Below are 20577 nucleotides of genomic sequence, written 5' to 3'. Positions count from 1 at the left end.
TCCCGGCCAAGGCTCCCAACACCTCGCTCCCCACTGATCCCCTCTCCCCGTCGCATACCGCCATAACCCAAACAACAATGGAACAAGAAAAAAAGGTGCACTCACCCTCAATGCTCCCCAAATATCCCGCCACCAAGCCCAACAAAATATCTCAAAGGAGAGAAGTTCTCCAACAACTAACGAACGAAAAAAGACCGAAAAAGCAAACATCTCCTCACCCCTCCGCCACAGATCAATGTCCGCCTTCACCTGCCAGTCCATTGTCTCTTAAAAGCCCCGTTGCCTCCTCTGAAATGAATGAAATGAAATGAAAATCGCTTATTGTCACAAGTAGGCTTCAAATGAAGTTACTATGAAAAGCCCCTAGTCGCCACATTCTGGTGCCTGTTCGGGGAGGCTTGTACGGGAATTGCACCCGCGCTGCTAGCCTTGTTCTGATTTGAAAGCCAACTGTTTAGCCCACTGTGCTAAACCAGCCCCTGTCCGTTCTCGGCTGTTAAAAGTCACCCAGAGGCGGGTCGGGTACATCATCCCAAACTTCACCCCCTTTTTGAAGAGGGCAGCCTTCACCCGAATGAAACCGGCTCTCCTCTTTGCCAGGTCCATGCCCGGGTCCTGGTACATCTGAAGCTCGTTGCCTTCTCAGTGCACCCCCTCGTCTGCCTTATTCACCTCAATATCATCTCCTTATCCAGGAATCAGTGAAGACGCACCACCATCACCCTCAGCGGCTCATTCGCCTACTGCTTCCTCATCAGCACCCTGTGCGCCCAGTTGACCTCCAGGGGTGAGTCAAAAGCCCCCTCCCCCAATCAACTTCTCCAGCATCCTGGCTACATACGAGCAATCGTTCACTCCCTCGATGCCTTCAGGCATCCCCACAATTCTTAAGTTTTATCTCCAGTAGCGATTCTCCAGGTCCTCTACCTTCTCCTTTAACCACTTCTGGGTGTCCCGCATCATTCCAATCTCAGCCACCTACAAGGTAAGCTGCTCCTCATGCTCACCCACCACCTTCTCCACTTTCCGAATAGCCTGGCCCTGGGACTCCAGCCTCTGGTTCACATGATCAATTCCCGCTTTTAATGGTTCTGCCATCTTGGCTAGATCTTCCTGGGCATCCCTCCTCTGCCAGTCGAACATCTCATTTTAGAAGTCCACCAGTTGCTCTGTTGACTACTCTCCACCATCTTGACCTGTCATTCACAAACAATCTCTTGCTCCAACTGCTCCCTTCTTCTTGACCCACTTCTGGGCCATGGATCCATCCACCAGCGGCATTTAACTTTCTTCAGTCATCTCTACACCTTTTTCCACCCAAACATCCACCCAGCAAGAGGGGAAATGGTCCTTAAAAGCCACCTTGAGCCAAGTGTGCGACCACTCATTCCATGGCCGTCACCGGAAGTCCTCAGAGACTAAGTAACAAGTAACATTCATGCTATACAAGTGCCAGACAATGACCATTATGTAGCAAGTGATAAAATCTAACTAGTTCCCCATGGCATTGCCATTGCTGAAATTCCCCCACTATCAATATCCTGCGGGTTACCATTGACCAGATGCTGAACTGGAATAGCCATTTAAATACTGAGGCTAAAAGAGCAGGTCAGAGGCTGGATAGTCTGTGGTGAGTATCTCACTTCCTGACTCCCCAAAACATGTCCACCATCTAAATATAAAGTATAGGTCCAGGGTGTGATAGGTTACTTCCTGGCTTATATTGTGCAGGTTGAGGCCACAACTGTGGATCTACAGCTCGGTGGATGAGCTGGCTGAACATCCGTTTAACCCCATGGTCCAGTTTCAGAGAGGATGTCACATGCAACACTCAGTTTCCAGAAGCCTCATCTACTCTCACAATGTAAATCCTCTACCACCTGGGTTTGATAGGAAACCAAAGTAATGTAGACAACAGACAAACAATATTCCCTGGAGCATAGCTGGCCTCTCACCCTGTGTTTCCTACACCTTGGCCAATGTGTAATCCTGCCCTATGGATGAACGACTTGCACCCAGCACTCATACTTGAAAAGCACCTGAGGCCCAGCATCTATTCAAGCAGTCTGATCATTGATCCTCCCTTAAAGTCAAGTTTGGATAGACAACGAATGATGCAAGGTGCACCTGAGCCCTTGACCCTTTGTTCACTGTAACCTTACATGAAAGACCAGAGAAGGAAGAAGCCCTCTATCACCTCGCAAATATAGTCACACCCTTGTTGCTGATGATGTCAATCTGAGCAGATCACAGTATGTCACCTCCACGGTCACTGATAAGGACATCCTCTGTTATGTTAACATTCCCATTGAGGTTGGTATTATACAAACACACACCAAGACACATTTAAGAATGTATGTATATGTTTTCAAAAAGTACTGAGTTTTGATATTTACAAAGTCAAAAGTGTAACCACAGTGAGACCATGAGTGATTTAGGAGAGACAGCACCCTGCGCACTCCTATGAAGTGCATCCTGTGTTGCCTCGGAGGAGGTGGAGGCAGGCAGGCAGCTCACTTCTCTGTCTATACAGTCATGAAGAACATGGTGACTGGCCTTGTCGGTCAGGCATATGTTGGGGGATCTCCTTCAGACTGCCGCTCTGCAAGGGCAGCAATGGTCACTGGCACCTGTAGAGCAGATGAGGACACTGGCAGAGGGGCTGGGGAGGTATATGAAGGCGCTGAGGAGCTCCTGGTACCTTGCCCTCTTCAGTGACCTCCAAAGGCCTGGGATGGCTTTCAGGTCGGATTAATGGGGCTGCTCTTGCATCCGCTCCGGGTGCTGCTCCATGTGTCTCCCAATAAGATTGGTCAATCTCTCATGGCCAGAGTTCATGCATTTGAGTCCTGAAACAATGTGGAGCTCATGATGGTGATGGACTCCTTCATTTGCAGCCCAAGAGCTGCCACTGCCTCAAATAACTCTTCCAGATGTCCACACATCTGGGGCTGATTACCTAAATACTGTGCCCAAAAGGTGACTCCGGACTCTCCACATTTCAGCCTACTGGAGCTTCATGTTGACTTTCCCCCCTCCACCGAGCAGACTGTGCACAGATGTATCTGACTCTGATGCCTCCTGCACACTAGCACAATGGTTTTCACTCTGTGTCACTGACTCTATTCACACACTACATCCCTGTGTTATGCTGGTATCTGAACTGATGGGGTGTGGGCCAGTCTGATGTGATGCTGCCTCCTTAGACATCTCTTCCTCCTCCTCATGTCCAAGGGATGATCCGACCTTCTGGGGCATGATGATTGGTGAGGGAGTGGAGCTGAGACCTGGGTGAGACACAAAAAGAGTTATTTCAGCACAGCCCTTCACATTGTGAAAGCAGGCCCTGATGCACCCCATTGCTTTTAACCATTCTCACACTGTCCTTGTGATGTAAGCCCATCCTTCCACTCCTTCCCATGCCACTGCCCTCTTGTTTGTAGTGAACTGACAGCATGACCTCCACCTTTGTCACCATGTTCCAAGGTGCACTTAACACCACCTTTATCACCTGCTGCCGACAATTCACCATCATCGACAGCCAACTCCAAAGGTTACTTCCATGCTTATCTGCTCAATGGCTCAAATTCGCTACAGCCAGGCTGACCCGCTCCCCAGTCAGGCATCTCCTTGGCATTCTGTGGCCTCTTCAACTGCAAAGACAACATGAATTTATGTTTGCCTGTTATGTTGCACATGTAGGGAGAATTCTCTTGAATGTGTTTGTGCATCCGAGAGCTCATTCACGTCTGTTTTGTGCGCCCTTTGGATGAGCAGCTTACACATACAAGCCGCAATACTGAAGCAGAAGTGTGTGCCAGCTGCAGCATGCTGATGTGACCATTCACTCGGATCGGTGTGCGGATGAACAAAATTACCCACCTTGCCGGAACGTAGCAGGTCATGGACCCTTTTCTGGCACTGGATCCAAGATCTTTGGTGCTCCCCTGCTCCACTCTGCTGCAGCAGAACTCTCAAACCAAGCTTTCTCTGTGGTGGCTGGAGTGTTGGGTTGGCCAGCAGGGTACAGTACTGCTCTCCTCTTCTGCCCCCCCATCCACCAATATTTGCAGCTCCTGATCGCTGAACCTTGGGACACCTGGATCCACTCCTTCCCCAATGTCTCCACTGTGTGACATTCTCTCAGTATAAACGTAAAGCAAAATGTGGCACGAGCCAGGCATCTTACAATTCTCTCATTCACATTTGAGTGCTTACATGCACCAATTTCAGCAGATCATCAATGATTAATGCAAAGATGCCTCTGCTCATGTGCATGGTGCCATGCATGTTGCGGCTGTCATCTAAGGTAGCACACTGTGCTCCATGAACACTGACAACCCTACTGGTGTTTTCCCTGTTAGTCAAACTGTTATGCCATGACAGTGTACAGATATGAGGGACCTGGTCAAGAGTCAACTGTGTGGCCATCCTGACAGGTGGATGGTACAAGGGCAAGTGGATGGGCTAAGCCCTGTGACATTGTTCATCATATATCCACTGGAGCAGCTAAGTACATTTATCAGGTAGTCATGCCAAGGTGATGCCATTTCTCTGGCTGTGTCTTGTGAAGTCACCCTGTGCTTTAAGTGCTTCAGTGTAGTCCACTGTGAATAGGCAGCACAGACAGTTCTTTCCTTGGGAAAGGCCATGATGGGCCATCCATTCCAGGGTCAGTTGGACAACATTTACAGAGTGTGGGATTCTCCGGTCGCGTATGCCCGGTGACTGGAAAGTCCCACCTGAGGTCAATGGACCGTTACATGGTCCGTGTCCGGCCCGTGGCGGTCTTGCGGCGGGTGGGGTGAAGGAATCCAGCCCAGAGTTCCCACTCACCTGACAGCTTAGTGACGTCTCTGGAGGAGGCACAGGGATTGTACCATGCACTCATTCCCTCATAAATGGCACTTTCTGAAGGACCAATTTTTATATTCTCAGGAGTCACCCAACAAGGGCGGCACGGTAGCACAATGGTTCGCACTGTGGCTTCACAGCGCCAGGGTCCCAGGTTTGATTCCCGGCTTGGAGTCACTGTCTGTGCAGAGTCTACTTGTTCTCCCTGTGCCTGTGTGGGTTTCCTCCAGTGCTCGAACGGCCACCCTGCGCCCAGAAAGAAGCGCGCCACAACACAACATGGCCGACAAAGTCACGAGACCCCACTCCCAGGATCTACCTGATCTACACAATCTCGCGAGATGTTGCAATGTATACCCTGCCCTTGGGAAATCTGCATATTAGAGTGAGAAAGCTAACCTCACTCTGGGATCTATCCCCTTCGCCTTGGAGACCTCGGACGAGCACAGTTCAGTACTGGTCTCTACAAACAGGGGCCAGACGGAACGGCACTTTTAGGGATCTCCCAGGGGAGATCCACTTTACATCTGTTCCCCTAAATATATGACAAACTTTAATCAATTCACCCTTTAACCTGCTCAATTCCAGGACTTACAAACTTGACTCTCACCACTCTTGACTATAAATGAAAACTTCACAGAGATTAGAGTGCTGTGGCAGAATTTACCAGCTGTTCACGCCGGCCGGATAATCCGGTCCCACCAACGGCGCGCCAGTTTCCCAGCGACAAGGTGTGCATTCAATGGGAAATCCCATTGACAACGGTGGGATCAGAAAATCTTTCAAGTGGGCCACTTCCGTTGCCAATAAACACACGGACTGTTGGTCGGTAAATCCCACCCCTGATCTCTGCAAAACAAAGACAATGCTTCACACCTTAAACACAGTGGCTAGCACTACCGCCTCATGGCGCCGAAGACCCGGGTTCGACCCTGGCCCCGGGTCAGTGTCCATGTGGAGTTTGCACTTTCTCCCCATGTCTGCATAGGTCTCACAACCACAACCCAGAGATGTGCAGGTTGGTGGATTGGCCACGCTATAATTGCCCCTTAATTGGAATAAAAAAGAATTGGGTGCTCTGAATATATATATTTTTTTAAGTTGAGGAGCGCAAGAATTAAACAGTGGACCCGAAGGCTAAAGCACAATCTGAAACTCACACCATCTGGTGTGGCTGCTCCCACTTTGTTGACCATGACTTTGAAACCTGGCTTGTTCTGGAAAGTAATTGAATCATCTGGCTTCACCTTTGGACCATGATGTTTTATCCTCTCTAGTGGCGAATGTCATCCAGCAATGTTTGACATCTGCATTCTCCTCCACCACACTCCCAGTGAAAAACAAAAATACCTGAGATATTAAGGAGCTCTAGCTCATTCCTCAGACGCACCTTTAAGTTAAATCATTCAACACTTCAAGTCGCACACCATTGATACCAGACTTTTGAGCTATATCCTATCTAATGTAGGAGGAATTTTAGTTTCAGTACACAGTTTCTATTATACATCAGAGTCTCTTGGAATAAGGTACTGGAGGAATGGGGTGGGGGGGGGGGGGGGTGGAATAGCAGTGATAAGTGGAAACATAAGGGCAAAACCTATTTTCTAGCCACTTCACACAACTAAAAAATGCTTTCAACAAATTACATTCATCCATCAATTTCACACTTTTCTAGGCAACTGAAAGGCAAATCAGACAACACAAAAATAGTGAGGTTCAGATGTGCACAGCTTCAACTTTGACCATTTCTGAACAGTAAGTAAAATAAAAATAGACAAAGCCATTGGATATGCGACCTCGATGCCCATAATCACACTTGGTACGCATGTTTACTTTTAACCTCCTTTGTGTATCTGTTTCAAGCAGTGTGAGTGTTTTCTGATCATCGAGAGAGCTTTGTTACCTGAGGTAGTAAATGTTTGTCAAATGAATATACACAGGTACAGTATAGGTTCCGTACTGAGCGCAAGTGAACAGTATTAATCTATTTTTGTTGTTATAAATTTAGTGTCCCCAATTCATTGTTTCCAACTAAGGGGCAATTTAGCCTGGCCAATCCACCTAGCCTGCACATCTTTGGGTTGTGGGGGCGAAACCCACGGAGAATGTGCAAACTCCACACGGACAGTGACCCAGAGCCGGGATCGAACCTGGGACCACGGCGCCATGAGGCAACCGTGGCCCTGTATTAATCTATTTGCCAGCTGCGGTTAGTCAGTGTTTTTTTTATTGAGCAACACTGGGTTAAATGAAGGTCTCAGCTATTACAGTGCTGCACTGGTTGAAATGAGTTTATTGTTGAGTTTATTGAGTCCATAAGCTATTTAGGAGACAAGTTGTTGCAATGGTGAGCTGGAATCTTCTGCCCCGCCCACTGCAAAATCGCCATTGGTGCGACGCGGACCATGTAAAGGCCCATTGATCTCGGGCGGGGATTTTCAGTCGCTGGGCAGGCGTGGCAGAGAATCCCACCCGGTGTCGCAAAACTAGAACTTACTTCATACAAATTGGGAGCAGGAGCAAGCCATTCAGCCCAGTTGATCCATTTGTCAGGATCTGTTCCAGCAGCATATGTACAGTTACAACATATACCCATTCATGTATGCTCAGTACAGAACCTACACTGCAGTTTGTCGTGAAGGACCCGCCGACAACAGCAGGAAATTCCAGGTGAGTGTGGCTCTTAATTATTTGAGTTTCGGAATCCATCCTGACCTAGGCAGACTCAGTGATGTACAACATATACTTACTCCCGGGGCAGAGAGGACTTACAGAGATGTCTCAGATTCTTCAATTTTCTTAGCATCATACATACCCACCCTCACTGATAGAGTATCATCACTTAGGGAGTTGCTGAGGAAAGGTGTCCCATATGTATGGCAGGAAGACCATCAATATGTGTTCCAATCATTTAACCAAGCATTATTCAAAGAGACATCTCTGACCTTATGTTGGAAAGAAGACCATTGGTGAAGCAGCTGAAGATGGTGCACCATAGTCCCGGAGGGCCATAGGTTGCTCTCCCCTTTGAGGCAGAGAGCTGACTGGTGGTGATCTAACCGGAGGATTCCACTTCTCAGGCGAGGGACAAGGTTGAGAAGGCGGGGCCTTCATGAATAACCTCAGCCGGTTATTAAAAGGGGAAAGCAGCCTATGGTCATCTGGGACTATGAAGACTTTACTTATTAATGCAAGGAATGGGTGATCCATTGTACATAGTCTGTTTGGCTGTAGGTTGTATCATTGATTCATAATGAGCCAGATATATATGCTTCCGGATACTGACACATAAAATATTCACTCTCGGTCCTTTGGCTGTGAGCATGTGTTCACCACTTTTCTTCGGGCATAAGATGCTGATAGTAGCAAAAGCCTCTAATAGTTTGACTTTATTAGCACATCGGTTCACATTCAGTGTGGAAAGCCTGTTCACTTTCTGGTTGAAGATCTCTCCACTCTGAATCTTCACCCAGGTTTGTCAGTCCGCTAACTTCGTGATTGTGCTTGCACTTATCTGGGTCTCTGCCACACTCCTTTTACTGTTGCCAGCAGACTGCATACTTTTGGTTTGGTGGTATCTTATTGTAACCTTTGGTCACACCTCCAGAACCAGATTTCCTACATTTTGTCCTCTTAAAACATCTTGAAAAGGTTTTGGAATACAGGTCAGCTGTGAGGTGGGACTTCCCACATGGCTTGCTTGCTTTCTGTGTCCTGGCTAGTGCATCATTACTGGTAGCTGATGCTTTCAGGAATTGCTGCCCAATTCTCGTTGCTTCATATTTTTGCCACCATTTTGTAGTATGTCAATATTGTGACCTTTCTTTTTCTCCAAAAGGTCTTTTTGGAAGGCTTCAAACAATGTTGAAGCTATAACTAGCTCCATTATATATTCTGACAACGCAGCTTCTGAAAAGTCACAGTCCTTGCCCTTATCACGGCACCTGCTGAAGAACTTATCGATTGATTCTTGTGATCCAATTGGTGTATTCTGAAATTCATCGTTACATGAAGCTGATCTTCCAGCATGTTCCACAGCTTGACAAGAAGAATCCTCCTCTGACAGGTCCAAAGTATTGACTCTATGCATTCCCTCGTTTCCAGTGGCAATCCTTATTTTCCTGCTTGTTTATCCGGTTTTGCAACGGATAAATCTAAAAAGCATATTTTCACCTTTTGTTTAAAAAGGTCTAAATTCAGTTAGAACATCTGTGACCTTCCAATTCACACTGGGGAATTTGGTGGTCACATTCCTGCTGTTTGCTGTGTTTTACAGATGCTCCCGACATACAGGGGATTTGTAAGCTCTCAATTCCATGGAGAGATTCAAAATTGCAACTGCTGTTATTTTTTAATTCTGTTTCCTCCTTTTTTGAATGTGGTTCAGGCTTTTGCCGCACTCATCCCAGTGTGCTGTTTTCCCACTTGCACCTTTTTGTCTTTTACATGGGAATGGCACCCCGGATGTTACAATGGCCCTGGCAGCTTTGCTGTCCAATTCAAAAACTGTCTACACAGCTCAACTCTGAACTAATTCATTGCTCCCATTCACCACTCATCCAGCTATCTCACAAATCAGGTTCTGCAAAGCACTATCTGGAGAGGGACTCTGCCTCCTGGGGTTTCAATGCACATGCAGCCTCTGTATTGCACCAAATCTTGCCTATGGCTCCTCCTATAGTCTGCAAACTCAAACCACTGCCACCATGTTGTGTTTCTGGCTCCTTTATTGAAACTCAGCAATTTTACACACAGGATGCGTAAACTAGAAGTTGGTTTAATTTATTTGAAGATTCCAACTAATATATACATCTTACAAGGTAGCTTGTCTACTCTATCTATTCCCCATCATGACACAATGTGCACCACCATCCCTCACTTTGCTTCAGTCAGATTAAGCAACAGTGAAATTAGTCTTTCAAAGGCCCTCAGTGAAATAACAAAAACAAAGAACCCTACCCTAGGAAATCCGACACCAGGGCAGCATGGTAGCGCAGTGGTTAGCACCGCTGCCTCACAGCACCAGGGACCCGGGTTCAATTCTGGTCTTAGGTAACAGTGTGGAGTTTGCACATTCTCTCTGTGTCTGCATGGGTTTCCTACGGGCTCCGGTTTCCTCCCACAGTCCAAAGATATGCACGTTAGGCGGATTGACCATGCTAAATTGCCCCTCAAGTGTCCAGGGATGTGTAGGTTAGGTTAAGGGGTTTTTGGGATCAGGCAGGGAAGTTGGCTTGGATGGAGTGCAGACTCAATGGGCCAAATACCCTCCTCTGCACTGTAGGGATTCTATGATTCACAGTCAGAGACTTTTTCCCCAGGTGGAACAAACCATTACAAGGGGACATAAATTCAAGGTGAATGGTGGAAGATATAGGGGGGATGTCACAGGTAGATTCTTTATCCAGAGAGTAGTGGGGGCATGGAAGTAGTTGAGTCGGAAACATGAGGGATCTTCAAGCGTCTATTAGATAAGTACATGGATTACAGTTGAATGATGGGGTGTAGATCAATTTGTTCTTAATCAAGGACAAAAGTTTGGCACAACATCATGGGCCGAAGGGCCTGTTCTGTGCTGTATTTTCTATGTTCAACAAAATGGTATACTCCAGGGATTCAGCAATCCCCATTACTCAGTCTTATAGCTGCAACCATTCACGCACACGATTATCTGACTGTTAATCACATGCTGCTTTACATTAGGTTCTTTGATCATTTGCATATTCTATTAAAATGCACAACAGGCATGTTCACAAATGGTCGCACAGCATTCAGTTCCATTTGCAACACGCCAAATTCTCAGGAAGTCTGCGCCTGCAAGCAGGAAGCCGGGAAAACATTCAAGCTTGGGATGGTAAGTAGCAAATAACATTCACAGCACACAAGTGTCAAGTAATGATCATCTCTTACAAAATAGATTCTAAACACCTTCCCTTGACATTGAATGGTATTACCACCATTACTTCCCCACCATCAACAATCTGGGGGCACCTTAACCAGCAACTTTACTGGATGAACCACATTAATACCGTGGCTACAAAAGCAGTCAGAAGCTGGATATTCTGCATTGAGTAGTTCATCTCCTTACTCCTAAAGTCTGTCCACCATTTACAAGGAACAAGTCAGGAGTGTGATGAAATACTGTTCACTTGCCAGATTGAGAATAGCTCCAATAAAACACTTAAGAAACTCAACACCAACCAAGACAAAGCCACCCGCTTGATTATCATCTCACTTACCTCCATAAATGTTCACTCTTTCCATGACTGGGACGCCATGGCTGTAGTGTGTCTATCTACAAGATGCACTGCAACAACTCACTTTTACAGCACCTTCCAAATTCACAACCTCCACCACTTAAAAGAACAAGGACAGCAGATGCATGGGAACATTCCACTCAAAGTCACTCACTATCCTGATTTGGAAATATATTGATGTTCCTTCACTGTCGTTGGGTCAAAATCCTGGAACTCTCCCTAACAGCACCGTGGATGCGCCTACACCACGTGGACTGCAGTGGTTCAAGAAGACGGTTCACCACCAACTTCTCAAGGGCAATTAGGGATGGGTAATAAATGCTCTCTTTCAGCAAAACTCACATCCCATCAACCTTTTTTTAAAAAAAGGAGTGGAAGAAATTATCTGCTGGAGTTCTGCTATCCTGAAGTATTTCCTGATTGAACTTCATGGAGCTTGAGTGATACAGTGAAGTACAACATTTGAAGCCATTGTCCAGTTAGCCACTGCCATTTCAATCTTTGCCCCAATTTAAGATTTTGAAATAACCATTGTCGACACCTTTTTAAAACTCAAGATGAAATAGTATTTTAGGACATGCCAGAAGTTAGAATCTTTGATTGACCATTTCTTTTACAGGTATATCACTCAGGAAAAACTCACAATAGCTCTCCGAATCCAACAACTTTAGAGACCTGGGGAACATTATGATCAGAGTGATGCTTCCCAAGTGGAAACCTTTTACAGCTCTTTATCAGAAAAGTTTTACTGACTCCAATTCTTCTAAAGAGCAATTTGATTTTCCCCAGTAAGGATCAATAAGTCTCCCACGAGAATTGGTTTTGCTTTTTTTTTAATCAAACCCCCACCATACCAGTGATGTCAACGTCAACCTTTCAACCTTAAGCCTGGCTTAATGAGAGAAAGCACTTTTGTTCCAAGATAGATATAAACAAAAGGCTAGAAGAGAAAACCACAGGTCGCCATTCTGAAAGTACCGGCTCTGAAGGGAACAGAACTTTAAAGGGGCCATAGTCAGCTGGAAAATCTCTTGCAAGACAGCTCGCCAATTTGTAAACACAGAGACATGTATTATGACAATAGGATGAATCACTAGCAGCCCCAGACACTTACAAAAATACACTGCAGACACTTTGACATTTTCACATTCAAGCCTAATGCCAACCATCCCAAGGGCCTGGCTGAATCCAAAAAAACTCCAATATGTCAGAAGCATTCTTTCACCAAGAATTTCTTACTTTATTATTTAAAGGATAAGATCTTGCAGAGCCCTATTGTCGTGCTGAGTCAGTAAGCTTTTTTTTAAATTTAAAGTACCCAATTATTTTTTTCCAATTAAGGGGCAATTTAGCGTGGCCAATCCACCTACCCTGCACATTTTTGGGTTGTGGGGGCGAAACCCACACAGACACGGGGAGAATGTGGAAACTCCACACCGACAGTGACCCAGAGCCGGGATCGAACCTGGGACCTCGGCACCGTGAGGCAGCAGGGCTAACCCACTGCGCCACCGTGCTGCCCTCTGAGTCAGTAAACTAGTTGTAATTGCACATTTAGGAGGTACGTGACATGGCAAAATCTTCAACACTTTGAAAATTAAAATGTATCCATGGGCTGCAAAATTGTAAACCATCCAACGATTTTGTTTTACATGGAAGTCAGTGCCTAGGCGGTCCTTCTCATTAAGTCAACTCTTCTCGCTAAGTCCATTAGTCTGTGTCTACCACACACACTACCACTCCACCCCAAGGCCCTCCTGCTTTTCTGACCCCCTTTTCTTCCGGTGTTGGGATGTCATGACTTACATTTCAAAAAGCCAGCAAAAGTCTCATTAGCTAGGTTCACGCAAATTTGCAGAGCACAATAGCAGCAAATGGACAGAAGGACAACAGGGTTGTTACAAATATCTTGCCCCTCGAGTGTACCTTCCCCCACATGAAGAGACCAGAAATGATATGTGATAGATATCTGATCATTCTGCAGCTGTCACAAAGAACATTGGAGCATTTCATCAGGGTGGTCTTACAACTCTGCAACATTCCTCTGGGCTCTGACTTGATGTCCAGCACCTTTAAACTGTCAACATGAACTCAAACAAAATCTACTTCTGTGTAAATTGATGAAAGGAAGGCTATGGAGGTGAGCAGATGCAAAAAGCCAGTCTTTCTCACTGCAATCCCAGCTAACAGGTTAACCTCTGAATTTCTGCTGTACTGTATATGCCTTTGTGAATAAACCGTCTTCCGCACTTTGGAGTTGGCTTGCAAACCAGATTTAGTGGAGGGATTACACAAAAGATGATTCAATGCAATGTCCCAAAAGATTTCAACTTGCAATGGTAATTCCTCCACACAGTGTATTACCAAACTTAGCTGTGCAATCATGAAAGGGTCAGCAAACCTTATGCCCTTCAGTCCTATTCTACCATTAACCAAAGGGAGAAGGAACCCCTCAAGCCTTTCTGGGGATGCCTCCGAGCATCAGTCAGAGCAGACCACTGTCCTTCTGTGGAAGTGGGGAAAGCCAGGATTAATACAATTGCCCAAAACTCAGGTTGCAGATGGGAGCTTTCAAAGGACATTCAGCAGTCATTTAGAGAGGAAGAGGTTAGAGACTGCTAAATCACATTTTATCCCATTGTAGCTGGACCGTTGAGCTGGGAGGCATTAGAAGACGATCTCTCTCAACTTTGAGGCAGTTGGAAATATTTATCCATCCTGTACAGCAGGTTTAGCAACACACGCAGATAGCTTTAATATAAAAACTTACAGTTTTCTGGTGCTGGATGCCTGGAAGACAATTATTAATGGCTTACAAAGTATTTGCCATTGTTTCCTCTCCGCATTTCTGCTTCTCCTATCGAATTTGCTGACCCTTGAACCCTTTACCAATTGTCCACCCCATCCACCTTTGAAAGTTGTTTTCAAATAGGCAAAGGATAAATGTGGGACAAAACCCCCTCAAGCTGCATAGAATTACATTGATTTTCCGCACCATAAATAATTCTGGTAACAGGCCATTTGTTGCAATCTACAGGGAGGCAATGGTTACTGAACAGAGTTTCCAAGCAACACAGCTTTTTTTCCCCTTAAAAGAACCTAGTTCTCAGCAGTAAAGTAACCCAGGTGCCATATAATGAGGGATAAACAAAGCATATTTTGAAGTAAATAAGTCACCCATTACAATGTTATAGCTTTGCACGGTACACATCAAAGCTATTTTCATTGCTCCTTAAATCTGGGTCCCATCACAAATCTAGGAGTCAGTGCTCAGCTTAGCACCACAAGCAATGGAATAGACCAGTTGGGTCAAATGCCCTGTTTCTGTATTATAAACTCTACGCAAAGTATGCAAAGAACAGAGATTTAAAGAAAACGTTTGGAGTTATCACACTGGTTGGTGCTATTCTTTGCAATGCTTCAACCTGGAATATGGGGACCCACATTATTGAAGAGGCAAAAATCCAGCAGTTTTTTTTTTGCTTGTGGCTGTCTGAGTGCAAGGTTTAGATTTACAGACTCATTGGGGGTGGGGTGGAGTGGGGGGAGGGGAGGGGAAGAAGAATGAAGAACAGCTTCACTTTGCGAGTTGGCATACATTTTGATGCAAGGAAGCTTTAAGCCTGTGCATGACCCAGTTAGTTGGGTCTGCTTCAATCCGGTTAAAACTAGTATTTTCTTTTTGCAGTTGATAGACTGTTTAAGCTGGCCAGCACTTAGAACAAACCTAATGTGGCTGGCAGGTTAAATTTGCTGGTGAGAAATGCAAAAACCTAAAGTTGTTGTGAGAAGTTGTGAGGTATTGCAGGAAGTAGCCAACAGCGCAGTAAATACCAATAGATTCAACATTCAAATGCCATCTGGGGATTTTCAGATGTTAAAAACTTAGTAAAATTTGATAGAAATATCTGTGGATTTCTGATTGCTATTTTTAAACTATGGAGTTGTCTTTATAACAAGTTCCCAATGTCAACTGTGCAATGTTGAGTTTTTTCACAGCAGGGGAAAGATCAAACCCTGTCCCCCTCAAATACCACCAAAAAGCCCATATCCTCACCAAGAGCAATTATATATCCACCCGCTCAATTAAAACTGGAGAGAAAATGTACATCAATAGTTTAAAATGTAGTATTTAATTAATCAAAGGCCTTTGGTTTAATTTGACACAAAGTTGCAGTTCTTTTGAAATAGGCAATTGCAGTTACTCACTAAAGCAGTGTGGCAGTGTGTTCAAAGCTTTCATTATCATCTATCTTCCTTTATCAAGTAAAGGCCACATATTTACAGTTTGCACCTCTTAAAATGTAACTTTTCAGGCCACAAAGGCAAACTTTTCAGTGTGATCGCAGAGCATTAATCATATCACATCAGAAAACTCACAAAGGAACACCAATTATTTCCTATTTCGCAACAAAGGCAACACTGCAGTCGTACTTCATTGGTTGTAAAACACTTCTGAAGATCCTGAAGTTGTGAAAGACACTATATAAAAGCAAATCGTTCTTTATGTTACATGAACAAGCCTCAGTTCCATTTGAATAGAGAAACCCACGGCAACAGCTCTGCAAGGAGCCCGATTTATTTTAAACAGTATATTCTCAGAATTACTGCCCTTTTACTAAAAAGAGCTCCCAGCTTCCCATGACACATTCATTTCCTTTCTGATTCCTAATGGCATGGCCAAGATGGGTTCATTTCAGCTCCCTGGTCTGCACCCTGATCTGAGTCAGGGCAATATTGGGGCAGAGGTGTTTGTTGTTTATGTACCCATGCTTGACAAAGTGGAGTAAAAGAAGCCTCCCATTCCCCTTATTGCTCCCCAGTAACCGTACTGAAATGTTTAAGTGTTGGCAGGATTTGGCTCCACTTAGTGTAATGTGCACAGGATTGTGGCAGTAAGTCTTACCCCAGCAGCAGGGTAGTGGGGGCTGAGGTTGCGGGGAGGGGGAGGCTTTTAACAAAATTTGGCTTTTCAGTCTTCGACACCCCAAACTCGTTTACATATAATTAATGAATTATTTGTAGAAGTGTCGTCAGGGTTTCTATATAAACAACTCCAGCGGCCAATGTATGTAGTCAGGTCCTCCACACTGGTATAATGGTGACCAGTTCTGTTATTGACGGATGAATGGTTATTTTCTCTTTGGGAATTTTCTCTCTGAAATCAGCAGCACCTCACTCATCCATCCGATGGTGTGAAAAACATCGGTTGAGTGTTTTGGCGAGTCGAGAGCAATGGCATCTTAAGCACATTTCAAACCAACCTCCACATTCCTTTGCTGATTACAGAGCTCTAACATTCAGTGACACAGCCCACCCTCTGTCCTGACCATGCTAGGGTGTTCCCAGGTCCATGTGTAACCCAGTGGCTAGCTCCTGCGCCTAGTCACCATTTACTTTCTGGAGACCTGCTTACTTATCTCTCAATTCCCTCTCCCCTGCAGTTTTATCTGCTCCCTCCTCTTCTTCCTCCACCTTGTCTCTCTCTCTTGTTTCTCTCTCCGTTCCATTTGTTTCTTCTGTGACCAACCCCTTTCCCTCTCCCTTCCTCCCTCCCTATCTCCGCCCCTCTGGGCATTGGTTTGAAGGATTTCCTGGGATCGAGTTGCCCAGTTGGAAAGAACAGGATTCGTGCCCCTGTCCAATTGACTAGTCGGCTGGTGTTAACCTTGACGCTAACCCCTCCCTCCTCTCCCAAACTGGGACTGTAACGCACATCCTGGCCGGGGTTGGAGCTCCGCGGAAGGGGGGGGGGGGCGGGGGGGCGCGTGGACACCAAGTCAACCCACGGGCCCCAGAAGCTCAATAAAACGCTGACAATAAAAATCAAGTTTTTTCAGTTTGACCCAGAGTAGGAACTCCACCAGGCAATAGGGAACAAGTGAATGGTACCTCCCGGTGGGGAGGGGGAGGGGGAGGGGGGGGGGGGGGGGACGACTGCTGAATGAACTGACTGAACCTCTTGACTGTCAATTCCACATTGGGGAAGCCAGAACCAAATTCTCCATCTGATATCCTTTTCCGAGACCCTTCCAATGTGTCCCCCAAACTCTCCCATTGTATGCACCCCAAAAAACTCTCCCACCTAACAAACTCTAATCTAATCCTCGAAACTCCCCCATCTAATACCACAAACTCTTTCAAATACCCCAAACATTCCCAGCTAATGCCTCTCAAACATTCCCATTGAATACCCCTCAAAATCTCCCATCTAATGCCCCTCAAACTCTCTCAAATACCCCCTCCAAACTCCCCCTCTGATACCCCCTCCAAACTCCCCATCTGATACCCCCTCCAAACTCCCCCTCTAATACCCCCTCCAAACTCTCCCCCTCTAATACCCCCTCCAAACTCCCCCTCTAATACCCCCTCCAAACTCCCCCTCTAATACCCCCTCCAAACTCCCCCTCTAATACCCCCTCCAAACTCCCCCTCTAATACCCCCTCCAAACTCCCCCTCTAATACCCCCTCCAAACTCCCCCTCTAATACCCCCTCCAAACTCCCCCTCTAATACCCCCTCCAAACTCCCCCTCGAATACCCCCTCCAAACTCCCCCTCGAATACCCCCTCCAAACTCCCCCTCGAATACCCCCTCCAAACTCGCCCTCGAATACCCTCTCCAAACTCCCCCTCTAATACCCCCTCCAAACCAACCCCTCTAATACTCCACAAACTCTCCCCTCTAATACTCCCCAAACTCTCTCAAATACCTCCAAACGTTCCCCTCCAATACCCAACCTCGGAAATACCTCAAAACTCTCAAAAAGCCCCAAACTCTCTCAAATACTCCCAAACTCTCCCATCTAATACCACGAAAACTCTCCCCTCTAATACCCCAAAAACTCTCCCCTCTAATACCCCTCCAACTCTCCCATCTGATAACCCTTCCAAACACTCCCGTTTAAGACCCCCAAACCCTCCAATTCAGTTTCTCCACCTCAAACCCTCCCATTCAAAGACCCAACACCCTCGCTTGCTGACCCCCGCTCCTTCTCTAATCTCAACATCAACAGTTTGGACCATTGAACCCGAATACCCATTCGTCCAACACTCTCTCATATCCAATGCTCTCCAGTCTCCACTCAACTACATCAGCCCAGCAGTCCTCGCACACCCTCCCCTACCACTTCATCAACTTTTTGTTACATCAGTTATGACTAGAAGTGCTCTAATCAGAGTTACCCCTACTTTGCAGCAAATAAAGCTAAAGCTCCTCCACACTGTACATTTCCCCTCACGCCTACTTGTTCATTGTTAACACAGCCTCCCCCCCCCCCCCCCAATACCCCTTGCCCTAGCAAGGTTGAGACGCATGCACTTCTATCCGCGCCCCACTTTCAGGGAATCCTGCCCCCACCTCACCCCCCTCCCATCCATCCGTCTGCCAGTTTTCCCAGGACATTGAAACTCCCAATTCCAGATGGACTCCTAATTACATTGTTCAAACTTAAGCCACCGGGATCGGTCCTCGAAATGCAGATTTGGAGCCTCTTTGCAGCGTTCTCTTGCCCCCCCCCCCCCCCCCCCAACCACACACACACATCACAATGGAACTAACCCGTGTGCAGTCAGAGGTCAGTCAGATTCTGCATGTTGTTTTAAAGCTTGAAGGTGAAGCAAGGACTGGCATTTCAGTCAAATCTAAAAGCATCCACTCATTCACTGACTTACTTGTAAGGCTTTGTGGTGTGGTTCTTCAGCTCAGGATCTCTCTCAGTCAGTCAGTCAGTCCTCTCTCTCTCTCTCTGCAGTCTCTCTAAGTCTTTTGAAACTAATTGAAGCTGGGAAAAAACATTTAAATTACCCCGACAGCGACGTCACGCACACGTGACGGAAACACCTTTCAAAATAATGGATTGGAAAGTGTTAACTTGAGCAAAGGCTTTGGGAGTTGCTGGTCGCGGGGCGCAGCCTTTCATTAGACTTACGAGATCAGGCATTCATTTGATATTCCTGACCCCGCTTCGCTTCCTTTCTCTTGTTTGAAGATTTGGACACACACAAGGTTGAAGTATAGTTCTAACAGCGATACAGTCTTCACAAGTTGGGAGGGGAGGGTCCAAAAAAGTCACAGCATGTTGATCAGTTGGTGCACTGATTGTGAGGTGCTCTGACCATAAGATAAAGGAGCAGAATTAGGCCATTTGGCCCATTGAATCTGCTCTGCCATTCGATCATGGCTGATATGTTCCTCATCCCCATTCTCCTGCCTTCTCCCCGTAATCCTTTATCTCCATATCAGTCAAAAAATCTCCTTATTAATCAAGAACACCAGAATTGTGCCTGAGGTGCTGTTACCGACAGGGTTACAGACCAAGAGCTGGAAGGTGAAATCAGACAGAATAGTTCTTAGCACATCAGAGCTCGGAGTAGGCAATTTAGCCTCTCGAGCCTGCTCCACCATTTAATATGATCATGGCTGATCTCATCATAGCCTCAATTCCACCGTCCTGTCTGTTCTCCATTACTCTTCAACCCATTACCAATTAAAAATCTGTCTAACTCCGCCTTAACTTTTCTCACTCCAGCATCCACCACACTCTGGGATAGCGAATTCCACAGAGTCACAACCCTTTGGGAGAAGTAGTTTCTCCCCATCCCTGTTTTAAATTTGCTCCCCCTTATCCTGAGACTATTACCACAGGTTCTAGAATGCCCCAGAGGAGGAAGCAGCCGCTCCACATCTACTTTATCCATATATTCTTTCATCTTATATACCTGAATTTTATTGCCCCTCATTCTTCTAAACTCTGGAGTGCATAGGCCTAAACTACCCAATCTCACTTTCTACCAGTGTTTTTCAAACATTTTTCCAGGGACCCATTTTTATCAACCGGCCAACCGTCAGGACCCACGCCGGCCAACCTTCGTGACGCACCATATTCACTTATCTTTAACATGACAGGTGAGCCTGCTTAGTCCTCACAATCTCACTTGCTTTGTCATTCAATGTTATATTTCTGTATGGTTTGTTCATCAGAGGTCCTGGAGCTCACAGCACCACTGCTTTGTCCTGTTGTGGATTCTCCTGAGCCCTCTCTCCAGCAGGCTTGGTAGTGAGTGTGGTGAATGTAACTCCGTAATTCACACTGTATTGTATATACATGAGACCATGCATTTGTAAGCGCAGTTGCATTGCCCGACCACTAGGGGGAGTAGCGCTGGGCAAGCTTAGGACTTTGTACAGGGCTCCACCCTTGGCTCCGTCCACGACTCCTCCCCCTGGACTGCTGTATAAATACCAATGCTCAGAGCCAGTTGTTCAGTTCATCGAGAGTTCAACGCGGAACAGGCTGGCTCTGTTGTAAGTAGATTAAAACCACTGTTCATATCTTAAAGCACGTGTCTAGTGAATTGATGGTTCCATCAATTTAATCTACTTAAGAAACAGTCAGGATCAATCATGGAATCAGCCCTCAAGCCTGAGTGACTGGAACTCGACCCGCAGGATGCAGAGGCAAAAT

At 46.1% G+C, this 20577-nt stretch overlaps 1 protein-coding gene across 1 annotated transcript in view; it reads right to left on the bottom strand.

Annotated features, from left to right (window-relative positions):
* The window catches only part of mdka (midkine a), a 92719-nt gene extending 73754 nt beyond the window's left edge, over positions 1 to 18965 (bottom strand). Inside the window, exon 1 of the mRNA XM_038807437.1 lies at positions 18785 to 18965. The gene's annotated coding sequence lies outside the window, so the exon portion shown is untranslated. The remainder of the gene's footprint in view (positions 1 to 18784) is intronic.
* Positions 18966 to 20577: the final 1612 nt, after the last annotated feature.

This window comes from Scyliorhinus canicula, chromosome 9 (genome assembly GCF_902713615.1).
Source record: "Scyliorhinus canicula chromosome 9, sScyCan1.1, whole genome shotgun sequence".
In the NCBI taxonomy this organism is placed as follows: Eukaryota; Metazoa; Chordata; class Chondrichthyes; order Carcharhiniformes; family Scyliorhinidae; genus Scyliorhinus; species Scyliorhinus canicula.
This window is presented reverse-complemented; position numbering and strand designations above follow the sequence as displayed.